We start from the raw sequence: 11626 nt of genomic DNA on the forward strand, positions 1-11626 counted from the left end.
CCTCAACTCAACCACAGAGAGAATCGCTCCCTCTAGATCCCCCACTCCCGCGCATGCGCATAATACAATAATCTTTTTCTCAAAACTGAGCCATAAGCATAACGTAAAAATAGGCTTCAACAAGAGGTACTGTGAGCAATGCTCACTAAAAATACCCCTGAGTGTAGAACAGAAAGGGTATGACAAAACGTTGGGTAGTCTCTTCTCTAGGAGTTCGCTTGACCTTTGACCTTTTGACCTCAAAGTTGATAGGGAACATCTTTGTCCCATGGGTAGTCCATATGTGTGATATGGTGACTGTAGGTGGAAAGGGTAACACTTTAGAGCCCGTAAACCATATTGCTACACCGATGTCCAGTACACTTGACCTTTGGACCCCAAATCGATAGGGAACATCTTCTTTCCATGGGTAGTCCATATGTGTGATATGTTGATTGTAGGTGGAAAGGATAACACTTTAGAGCCCAAAACCATATTGCTACACCGATGTCCAGTGCACTTGACCTTTGACCTTTTAACCGCAAATTCGATAGAGAACATCTTCGTCCCATGGGTAGTCCATATGTATGATGCAAGGTGAAGATAACGAACAGTGATCAATCTCATAACCCCTACAAGCAATACAAAATAGATAGTTGGGCAAACACGGACCCCTGGACACACCAGAGGTGGGATCAGGTGCCTAGGAGGAGTAAGCATCCCCTGTTGACCGGTCACACCCGCCGTGAGCCCCATATCCTGATCAGGTAAACGGAGTTATCCTCAGTCAAAATCAGTGTACCAAGAACGGCTTAACAATCGGTATGAAACACGTCAGACAGCATTTGACCCAATGCGAGGTTGTATTGACGAACTAGATCGTTATAACGACCATAGAATTTGCGAAATGCTGACTTCAATCGAGACTGTTAAAATCCCTGTACCATTAATTTGTTTGTCAGTAGCTTACCTCGATTTAAAAACTGACTATACCCAGAACAAGCTCTTGCATATCGAATCAGTTGAGATATATAAACACCATATGCAGGTGATAATGGAATATTGCTACATAAATATGGGAAGTTGACGATGGAGAAGCTGAAATCATCCCGTTTGTCATACAGTTGAGTTGTCAGTTTGCTGTTAATGTCTACTTTCAATAAAATATCTAAGTATGAAGCAGAAGTGGACGACTCTGTGGTGTCCTTTATTTCGAGCTCACAGGGATATATCAAATCGACATATGAATGAAAGCTGTCATTGTTAATAGACAAAACGTCATCGATATATCTAAAAGTCGAATTGAAGGTCACAGTGAGAGATTTTTTCTTCTCACGTAGACGTTTTTGAATAAATTCTGCTTCATATGAATATAAAAACAGGTCAGCTAACAAAGGAGCACAATTCGTGCCCATGGGAATTCCAACAGACTGTTGGAAGACCTGATCACTAAAGACCACGAAGATATTATCAACGAGGAACTCTAGCATACTTTTTATTTCAACTTCAGAGTACTTGTTCGTGGAATCAGAGTGGTGTTTAACAAAGTAAGTTTTTGAATGACTGATCACTAGATATGAATATTTCCGTTTTCCGTTTTTCTTGAAGAAGCAACTGTCTATGATGTCAAAAAGTATAGTCTTTAATTTATAGTGAGGAATGGTCGTGTATAGTGTTGAAAAGTCATAGGTTTTAATGCTATTGATTTGGGGAAAATTCTGTGATTTCAAGTTTACTAAAATTTCTTTAGAATTTTTTAGAATCCACATTTGATTAACACCACTTCTGGCATATGTAGTCGCACAGTAAGTTTGAAGTTTCTCCTTCACAGCTGTTAACATTTTCGTGAGGAGCAAAGATAGGGGCTTGGTAGAGCACTTACTGGATCCAGCAATGTATCTTTGTTTGTAAGGGTTTTTATGTAGTTTAGGAATCCAGTATAGGTACGGTAACTCATATTCATTCGACCCATTGACTGGAATATTAAATATGTCTAAAACTGAAGCATGGTTTTGAAGAATTTCGTCTTTTGAAAGGGCAGTTGGAGTATAAGTATGATTACCAAAAGTGGAATTAATGCCAAGTTCGTTTGAATTACAGTTGTAATAATGAGTCTTACAAACAAAGACAATGTTGTTACTAGTTTTGTCAGCTGGAACCAAAACATATTCCTCATGTAACCTATCTAATTCTTTTATCACTTCTGGTTTACTAAACACAGAAGGATAGATGGTACGTACTTTTGTTTTCATGTGTCTAATGCGGGATTTTAATATCCCTCTTATGTTGATTGTAGGTGGAAAGGATAACGCTTTAGAGCACGGAAACCATATTGCTACATCGATGTCCAGTGCGCTTGACCTGTGGTGACTGTAGGTGGAAAGGATAACACTTTGGAGTTTGGAAACCATTGCGTCTACAGACGGACGGACGGACAACCTGATTCCCGTATACCCCCACAACTTTGTTGCGGGGGAATAATAACGGAAGTGTATTGATACTGTAACCCCCTCCCCCATCCTGAATGAAATTCTTTCCTGAATTTCTTTTAGGTCTATCTATATTCAACTGCTCTGTACCCACCCCAACAGTCAATGATGTACATATAAATCTGTTGAATGACATCCTACTGAAGTATGAATGAAATTGTTTTATCAGCCACCAGTACATATGAAAATTGTAACTGAAAGATATCAATTTCTCCCGTATACATTACTTTGAGAATAATTTACATGTAGGTTCTGACCTCAATACTTGGTGCACATATATAATTCATTGTTCCCCATATGTCACGATGGCATATACTTCGTAAATTCCAGTCCCCAGCTCTCTAGATCCGTGCATGTGTCTTCACTTTTAATTAAGAAATAATTATGCAACATAACCATTTCTTTCTGGCAACTTATGATGAGATGGATGAAGACACACTGGATGAAATCCATTGTGCTGCGTTATATAGGCTTTCCCAGGGTCCTCTTCTATCACTGCCATGACTTGTTGAATTTCCTGACAACCGATAGACTTGTCTTCAGTTGGTATTGAAAAGCAATGGCCGCAAGTGTATTTTGTTTAATCAAAACATGCAAGATCTATAATATTTGAATTTCCAATTACTGACAAACTAATGCCATCATTTCACAAATATCAGTTCTTAATATGTTAGGAGCTCAATATTCACTGCTTCATAGGTGCACTATCAAAAATACGAACTTCGAAGCCATCATCGTGTTTCATTTTTAGAAATATTCTTATTTGCCATGTCTTTTTTAAAAAATGAAGATATTTATGCAAGCAAACTATCGAAAATATTTACTTCTTTATCTGATGGCAAAAACGTATCAATAGATTCAATAACTTATGGTTTCAAACTCGCTCTCCGTTTGTTGTAGGATTGGTTTGAGGCGAACGATTTTGGTCTAGGTCAGCCTTCGGCTCAAAACGATATGGTTGTATCTCTTATTCGACATCAGAACCTTCAATTATTTCTGAATCCGATGAAATAACTCTTAAAATCACTGCATAAACTACTGTTGGTCTCTATATCTACCATACTAGCCGCCATGTGTGATCCCGGTGTGACGTCACAGCTAAATAGCCTCGTTTTCAGTCGTTTTCTGGTTGTCCGTCCGTCTGTAGACGCAATGGTTTCCAAGCTCCAAAGTGTTATCCTTTCCACCTACAGTCACTACAGGTCAAGCGCACTGGACATCGATGTAGCATTATGGTTTCCGGGCTTTAAAGCATCCTTTCCACCTACAGTTTCTATATATGCTTGTTGACGTTTCTGTAACTTGGTTGATTTTTCTAGGGTGGGGTAGTTAATCCAACGTCTAAACTCCTCTCTGGTGAACCGGGTTTTTCTTTTGGGGTTTCCTTCCCGTAGATGATTGCATTGACTGTGCTAACGGGTTGCATCTACCCGGATTTTCTGTCTAGGTTTCTTCTTTCCCATAGCCTTTGGTTAACCAAAACCTTTCTACAAGGCAGTAGAACTATTTAACCCATAGCTGGGGACTAGGTTTGCAGGCACCAGGGTATATCCACACACCGGTGGGCCATGCGTACCATGCATTTAGGGGCATTTAGGGGCCTAGTCTCCTCCAAGACCCTGTGGTTCAGCTTTGAGGTCATGCCCCAAACCCATCTGCTACCTCGGGGAGGATCCCATATCTGGGCCACATAGGTCTTACTGTGGAGTGGCTATACCTGGCAGGTAAGACTGATGGATTTTGCTTACTTTTCACAGCAACCTGCTAGCCAGGGATGGAGCTGAAAGCGAAAGTGACAAGCACAGACACAAACAGACACGCACACTGTACGCATCACACAGTCATTTAGCAGACCATTTATAAAGCGCAAAATCACATATAGTTTCTATGCGCTGATATTTCCACCTAAACGTAGCATATGTGACTAATATTTATGTGAAATTTCGTATTTTATTTAATGAAAAAAAAGTTTTCGAAGTTTTCGAAAATAAAAGTTAATTCTCATTGCCATAATGGAGCATTTGCTCAAATCCTAGGGTGCGTATCATAACTCGCAACTTTCAAATAACGATTTGGTTTACGACGTAATAAGCGATCGTGCAACCTACAATAATGATAAACATGCGTACAACGGTTAGAACAAATTGTCAGAATAACAGAATTCCTTTTAAAGGGACTGTTGCGCGTTTTTCGATTTTTTTTTTCATTTTTGATGTTAAAAATTAAAAATATAACTCTTTTAATGTTGACAATCAAAATTTGGACCTGAATGCAAGGATAAGAGCAATATTTTAGTTATAATTCTGTATTATGTAAACAAAGACTCGAGTCTTTTCATGTAAACAAACCAACCAGTGAAACGTTAATTTTGTAATTTAAGCATCTTGTACAATCAATGCTTATTGTACGATCGCTTATTACGTCGTAAAGTAAACTTGGATCAATATACATTTATTTTGAAACTTCGTAAACAATAACACACATTTATCTTTGTTTTCAAAAGAAATAACAAACTATCTATAATGAGCTTCTGTCATGATAAATAAGCTTAATTATTTTTATGAAACCTTCTAAACATATTAGACTATATTTTGATCATTTAAAGTGAAAACCAAAATTGGGGGGGGGGGGGGTATTGTGAATCAGTCCCTTTAATTTATGTGCGTTCTTCTTCGTCACTGAAGAATCCGTGACAAACACTGCACTTCATTATATAGAGGTGTGGGATCTCATATGCCGGGTTAGGTTACTTTTATCAGCATATGATTTTCCACGTGTAACAACTATGGCGGAGAGGGGTAGACTGACGTCCAGAAAGGAACATACACAAAAACAAGAACTTTATTTCTATTCTACTACGGCTCAGAACTATACAACCGATCGTTTTTCTATCTAGCTACTGTGACGTCATGGCAGTTTCAGAAACGGTCTACATTGTTTTTTGCTGACGAATAAGGTGAGGTACTAGGGGTATTCTAAATCTATTTTGAAAAAATATATATACATATTTCAAGTACATGTATTTAGTTTGATGTTAACGGATTAAATTTAGATTTTGTTTGGCCACAGCTGAGCTCAGTTTTCTGAAGAAGAAAAACCCACTTACAAAAATTTTGTATTCTAACACAGTTTAAGTAAAACAAGAAATTTAGCCATTTTACTGTCAAGTAGTACTCCAATGACTGTCAATATTATACACAAATTACATGTATATGGATTTTGTCATATGCTGTCTGAGGTGTTTCATACCGATTGTTAGGCCGTTCTTGGCACACTTATTTTCACTACGGATAACTCTGTTTGCCTGACTAAAAATAGATATTAACTCAATTTTATGATTTCAGCTTCTCCATCGCCAACTTTCCATATTTATGCAGCAATATTCCATTATCAACTGCATATGGTGTTAATATATATCTCAACTGATTCGATACGCAAGAACTTGTTCTGCGTATGATCAGTTTTTAAATCGAGGCAAGGTACTGACAAACAAGTTGATGATACAGGGGTTTCAACACTCTCGATTGAAGTCAGCATTTCGCAAATTCATTGGTCGTTATAACGATCTAGTTCGTCAATACAACCTATCATTGGGTCAAATGCTTGTTTCATACAGATTGTTAGGCCGCTCTTGGCCCACTGATTTTGACTACAGATAACTCCGTTTACTTTACCAAGATATAGGGATCACGGTGGGTGTGACCGGTTGACAGGGGATGCTTACTCCTCCTAGGCACATGATCCCACCTCTGGTATATCCAGGGGTCCGTGTTTATCCAACTCTCTATTTTGATTGCTTATAGGAGTTATGAGATTGGTCACTGTTCGTTGTCTTCACCTTTCATTATGTTATGAAATATCAGCCCACTCTGACATTCCGTCAGGGAGAGTTCACTCGTTGAGGGCTATAGCTCCAAACTGGGCTTTATACAAAGGAGATTCAAAGTAAACCATTATGGAGGCAGCAGACTGAAGGAATCGGACCACCTTCATTCGGCATTATTTGCGCCACCTGGATCAATACGGCTCACACACAGCGGGGTAAGGTGTCCCGAGTAAAATAACAAGTAATAACAGTGTATTCACATAAAAGTAAAATTCTTTCAAGCGTCGCATATTTTTAGTAAAAATCGTTTGTCGATACATAAACAAACATCGTATCACGTGGAGAAATCCTTTGCTTAACTATTACGTCGTCATACAAGTGACGTAGAGCTATTTTTATCCGCTAGACTTCTAGTTGTTTATCACCTCGGTACAGGTGAAAGATGCACTCAAATACTTTACAGTTTGGGCTTGATATGTCGACATTGATATGGTAAATTTAAAGAGTGATACGGATCGGTACAATATCCTCTCAAATATAGCAATTTCCATTATCTCAACTCAAATTCCACATTCACATCCAAATCGTATCTAAACGAGGCAAAATATTGTACCTTCCGTATCAAAATCCTAAATCTGCAATTAATTACCTTTCTGAATATGCCTTGTTCGAAATAAAATATCGTCATCTTTCACTTGTATGGAGTCGATATGTACATGCGTTAGTTTTCTTTATACACATCGGGGCGATATCAAGGTCACAAAGTGATGTAAAGATTACTTTACAGTCTTTCGTGCACATACTTTATATAAAAATATGAGACTTACATATTATCGAAGAAAACTGGGGGGAAATATTATGACATTTTCCCCGCGATATAACTATAGACTTTTCTGCGTAAACATTCGAAGTGTACCAATCTCATGGAATGAAGTTCTAGGGCTTGATACCTGAAACAAAGGAGAAAATCTATATAACAGAGTTTGGAATTAGGGAATATGTAAGCGGGTTAATTGAATTCAGGAAACGTCAAATTTAGATTGTTACAGAGGATTATAAAATGATGATAATTTCTCACGTGTATTATAGGTCAAAATGGCCTTATATATCCTGGATACGAACAGTCAACGTTACATCTGTCGTAAGCAAAGATTGATGATTCATGTATAGATCTGCTATATTGGTTCAATTCCAAGGAGATAGCGAATGGATATTTTTACAATAGCAATTGTCGTCGTTGGGAACTTAAACGACGATGTAATTTGATAACAGTAAAAAAAAACAAATTTTAAAAAAAATGAAATACACCATGGTCATGTTGGAAATGTCTGAGAATCTAATAAGCTACATTAATCAAACTAAAATATGATAAAGTGAAGTCGAGATTCGAAAATATAAAGGATTTTGAAAATAAAGATAAAAAGAGGGTCCAACATTGAACCAAAATTGAGGTCCAATCCGGCACGTTTATCGTGGAAACGACCATAGTCCAATCCTACATTAGCAAATGTTCAAGTCAAGATCTCTATTTAACCAAGGCAATTTAAGGGACAAATCGCATACACTGGTTCAAGTTTTCATCAACAGATATGTGCAGAGTCTATTTTACCGAAAGTATCTTTCTTAAAATGCATGAAAACATGATTAGAAACATTTTCGCCCGCTTCGAATTCTATCGAGGCAACATCGTCAACTTCGATCAATGAATTTAGAGTTGTACGTGTACATGAGTAAGAATTCCAACAACCAATCAACTTAATGATGCCTCCCTGGCCAGGCAGTGTTTTAAATTCATAAATTCGTCGTCTAATAAGTCGGTAAAATGAAGAGTTTTAAGAGCCTACCTTTGTTTGGAAATGCAGTCTGCCATCTTGTTTTGTCCAATCCTGCACACGATCATGACAGTGCATCGAGAGTCACCTGTATTACACCAACTGCCGAGGACATTAGTATTGATACAAACCCACCAACACTAGAAGAGATCATTAAAGCAATAAAATCATTGAAAAACAGAAAAGCAGCTGGAATCGATGCCATCTCTGCCGAGTTATTAAAATCTTATACTAATTTAGCAGCAAAAGTTTTACATCAACTCTTTAAAAACATCTGAGACGAAGAGACTATACCATCAGATTGGAATAAAGGCCTTATTATACTGCTTCCAAAGAAAGGAGACTTACTCTGCTGTGACAACTGGAGAGGAATCACTCTACTCTCTGTACCTAGCAAAGTATTCTACAAGATCCTTCTCAGCCGAATCGATACGGCCATTGATCGGAAGCTAAGGGAAGAACAGGTTGGTTTCAGAAAAGGCAGAGGTTGTATTGACCAAATATTTGCTCTTCGAAATATAATCGAACAATGCATTGAATGGAACACACCTTTATTCATAAACTTTATAGACTTTAAGAGAGCCTTCGATAGCGTCCACCGAGATACACTTTGGGAAATATTGACAGTATATGGTATACCAACGAAACTTATCACTCTCATAAAATGCTTCTATCAAATTTTGAATGCAACATCATATTAGAAAACAACATTTCTGATCCATTCGAAGTAAAATCTGGTGTCCGTCAAGGATGTATTCTATCACCCATACTATTCCTGATGGAAATAGATTGGATACAGAAAAACACAACATCTGTTAGAAATGGAATACAGTGGACAATGTTTAAACAATTAGAAGACCTTGATTTTGCTGATGACCTAGCAGAAATATCAACAACCCAGTGACAACTACAAGAAAAAACAAACACCTTAAATTCATATGCCCAAATGACCGGACTAAACATCAACATAGCAAAAACAAAAGTGATGGTGGTAAACCAGAAAATCACAAATCCAATTACCATCAATAACCATCCAATTGAAAATGTAGAAGATTTTACATATCTTGGCAGTGTAATCAGCAATGACAATGGAGCAAAAAAAGACATACAATCAAGACTATCGAAAGCCCTTACAGCCTCTCACAGACTTCAGCCAATCTGGAAGTCACAAAACTTCAGCATAAACACCAAGCTGAAGTTGTTTAACAACAACATGAAATCAGTCCTCCTTTACGGCTCGGAATGCTGGAGAATAATACAGAGCGACATACAGAGGATAGAGGCATTCCATAACAGCTGCTTCAGAAAAATTCATCGAATACACTGGCCTAACAAGATAACAAACAAGAACTTGTTCAATATTAGCAAATGTAGTAGTATCTCAACACAGATAAAACAGCGCCGCTTTAGATGACTAGGTCATGTTCTGAGAATGCCCGGTGAGAAGATTCCAAAAACTGCCTTGCACTGGACACCACCAGGGAAACGAAAGCCAGGAAGACCTCGAACCACCTGGAGGAGAACCATCCAAGCGGAACTTCAAGAGGAAGGGTACACCTGGGGGCAGGCTCAGCACTTGGCAAAGGACAGGGACAAATGGAGGAAGCTTGTTGGTGCCTTATGTCCCGCCAGGGATGAAGAGGATAAGTAAAGTAAACTCATGCTAAATGAATACTGAGGAATGTTGTTCAATTACGATGGCAAATTTTTCCAAACATAAAAACATGTTGCCGAACAAGGACGTAAAGCACTTTTTGCAATATCTAATACTTTGAGAAATCATTATTATAATGTTGATACGCAATGTTCAATTTTTGATACTTATGTACACAGTATTCTTTTATATGCATGTGAAATTTGGTTTTTTTTCCATAAAGCACCGGACATTGAAAAGGTGCATCTTTCTTTTTGTAAAAAAGTGTTAGGAGTAAACAAAAGAACCAACAATAGTATGGTATATTGTGAACTTGGCAGATTTCCACTTTACGTTAGAAGAATATTGAGAATTTTTAAATTCTGGTTAAAAATTAAAACCACGAATAACTGTATTTTGAAAGATTGTTATGAAAATATGATGCAAACAATGACAGCTGGATTGTTAATGTGAAACATGATCTGTCAAGCATTGGTTTAGAATATTTGTTTGAAAAGTGGTGTGTGAATCAGCAATTCAGAATATTGGATACATGTATTTACAAACAAAACCTAATGTCGTCTCTTTCAAGTTCACTAAAAAGTGTTCTTTATCAACATTTAATAGATAACTTTTGTTTACAATCATATCTCAAAAGACCAATCAACTTAAAAGGGGGAAAAAATTATCATTAAATTCAGAATGTCTTCGCATTCTTTGAATATTGAAAAGGGCAGGCATAACAATGTTTTAAGGACTGCGAGGCTTTGTAAATTATGTGATTATAATGATATAGAAGATGAGTTTCATTTTATCCTGAAATGTCAATTTCACAAAGATTTGAGAAAGAAATATATTAAGGGTTTTCATTACACAAAACCAAGTGTCTTTAAATTAGTTAAGCTACTTAGTGTAGACAATACTAAAGAACTCAATAACTTGGGAAAATTCTTAGTTCAAGCTGTGAAAATACGAAGTTTAGCATTGTAAATCAATAATGTAATTATAGTATTTTTCTAATAACATGTGCATCTCATAATGTGATTACATGTATATTATCTTATATATGTGATTCCTTCTCCTCCTCCCTTCTCCTGTCCACTCACCTGTTGTTCAATCATCTTATACAATTAGATATATTGTGTCTACACCTGTACATGTACTAGATGTATTCCGATGAGTTGTATAACTCGAGGACAATAAAGAATTGAACTGAGAAAACAACCCGCGTTACCGATCGCGTCCGAGTTAGAGATCGCGCGTTTACAGGGGTGTTACACCTTTAATGATTTAATAATTTTTCAGCGTCCGTATTCTGAGGGAATGATTTACCCTTTTATGATATAGAATATTATAAACAAGAGATCATAGTGTCTTGTCATGTTCAATGATTGATATATATATATATATATATATATATATATATATATATATATATATATATATAGGTAAAAAATAAAAATGAAACACGAAGACGTTTAGTAAAGCTTTAGCACTTTCATTTCAAATCTTCAGAAGCTTTACATTTTTACATGTAAAGCTTCTGAAGATTTGAAATGAAAGTGCTAAAGCTTTACTAAACGTCTTCGTGTTTCATTTTTATTTTTTACCTATACTTTCACCGATCATTGCGAAAAGTAACTATTATCTATCTATCTATCTATCTATCTATCTATATATATATATATAATTGCACTGTTATATGAAACAAAGTTGGTACGGTAACACTGTAAAAACAAATTCGTCAGTTTATTGTTCATGTCAAATTTGATATATCAACCTAACATTATTTCGATTTTTTTTTCTAATTTAAAAATAAAATTAACTCGTAATTTCGAAATCTTTTCTCGTAGTAACGGGATGATTT

The sequence above is a fragment of the Ostrea edulis genome, chromosome 6, assembly GCF_947568905.1.
Source record: "Ostrea edulis chromosome 6, xbOstEdul1.1, whole genome shotgun sequence".
Taxonomy (NCBI): domain Eukaryota; kingdom Metazoa; phylum Mollusca; class Bivalvia; order Ostreida; family Ostreidae; genus Ostrea; species Ostrea edulis.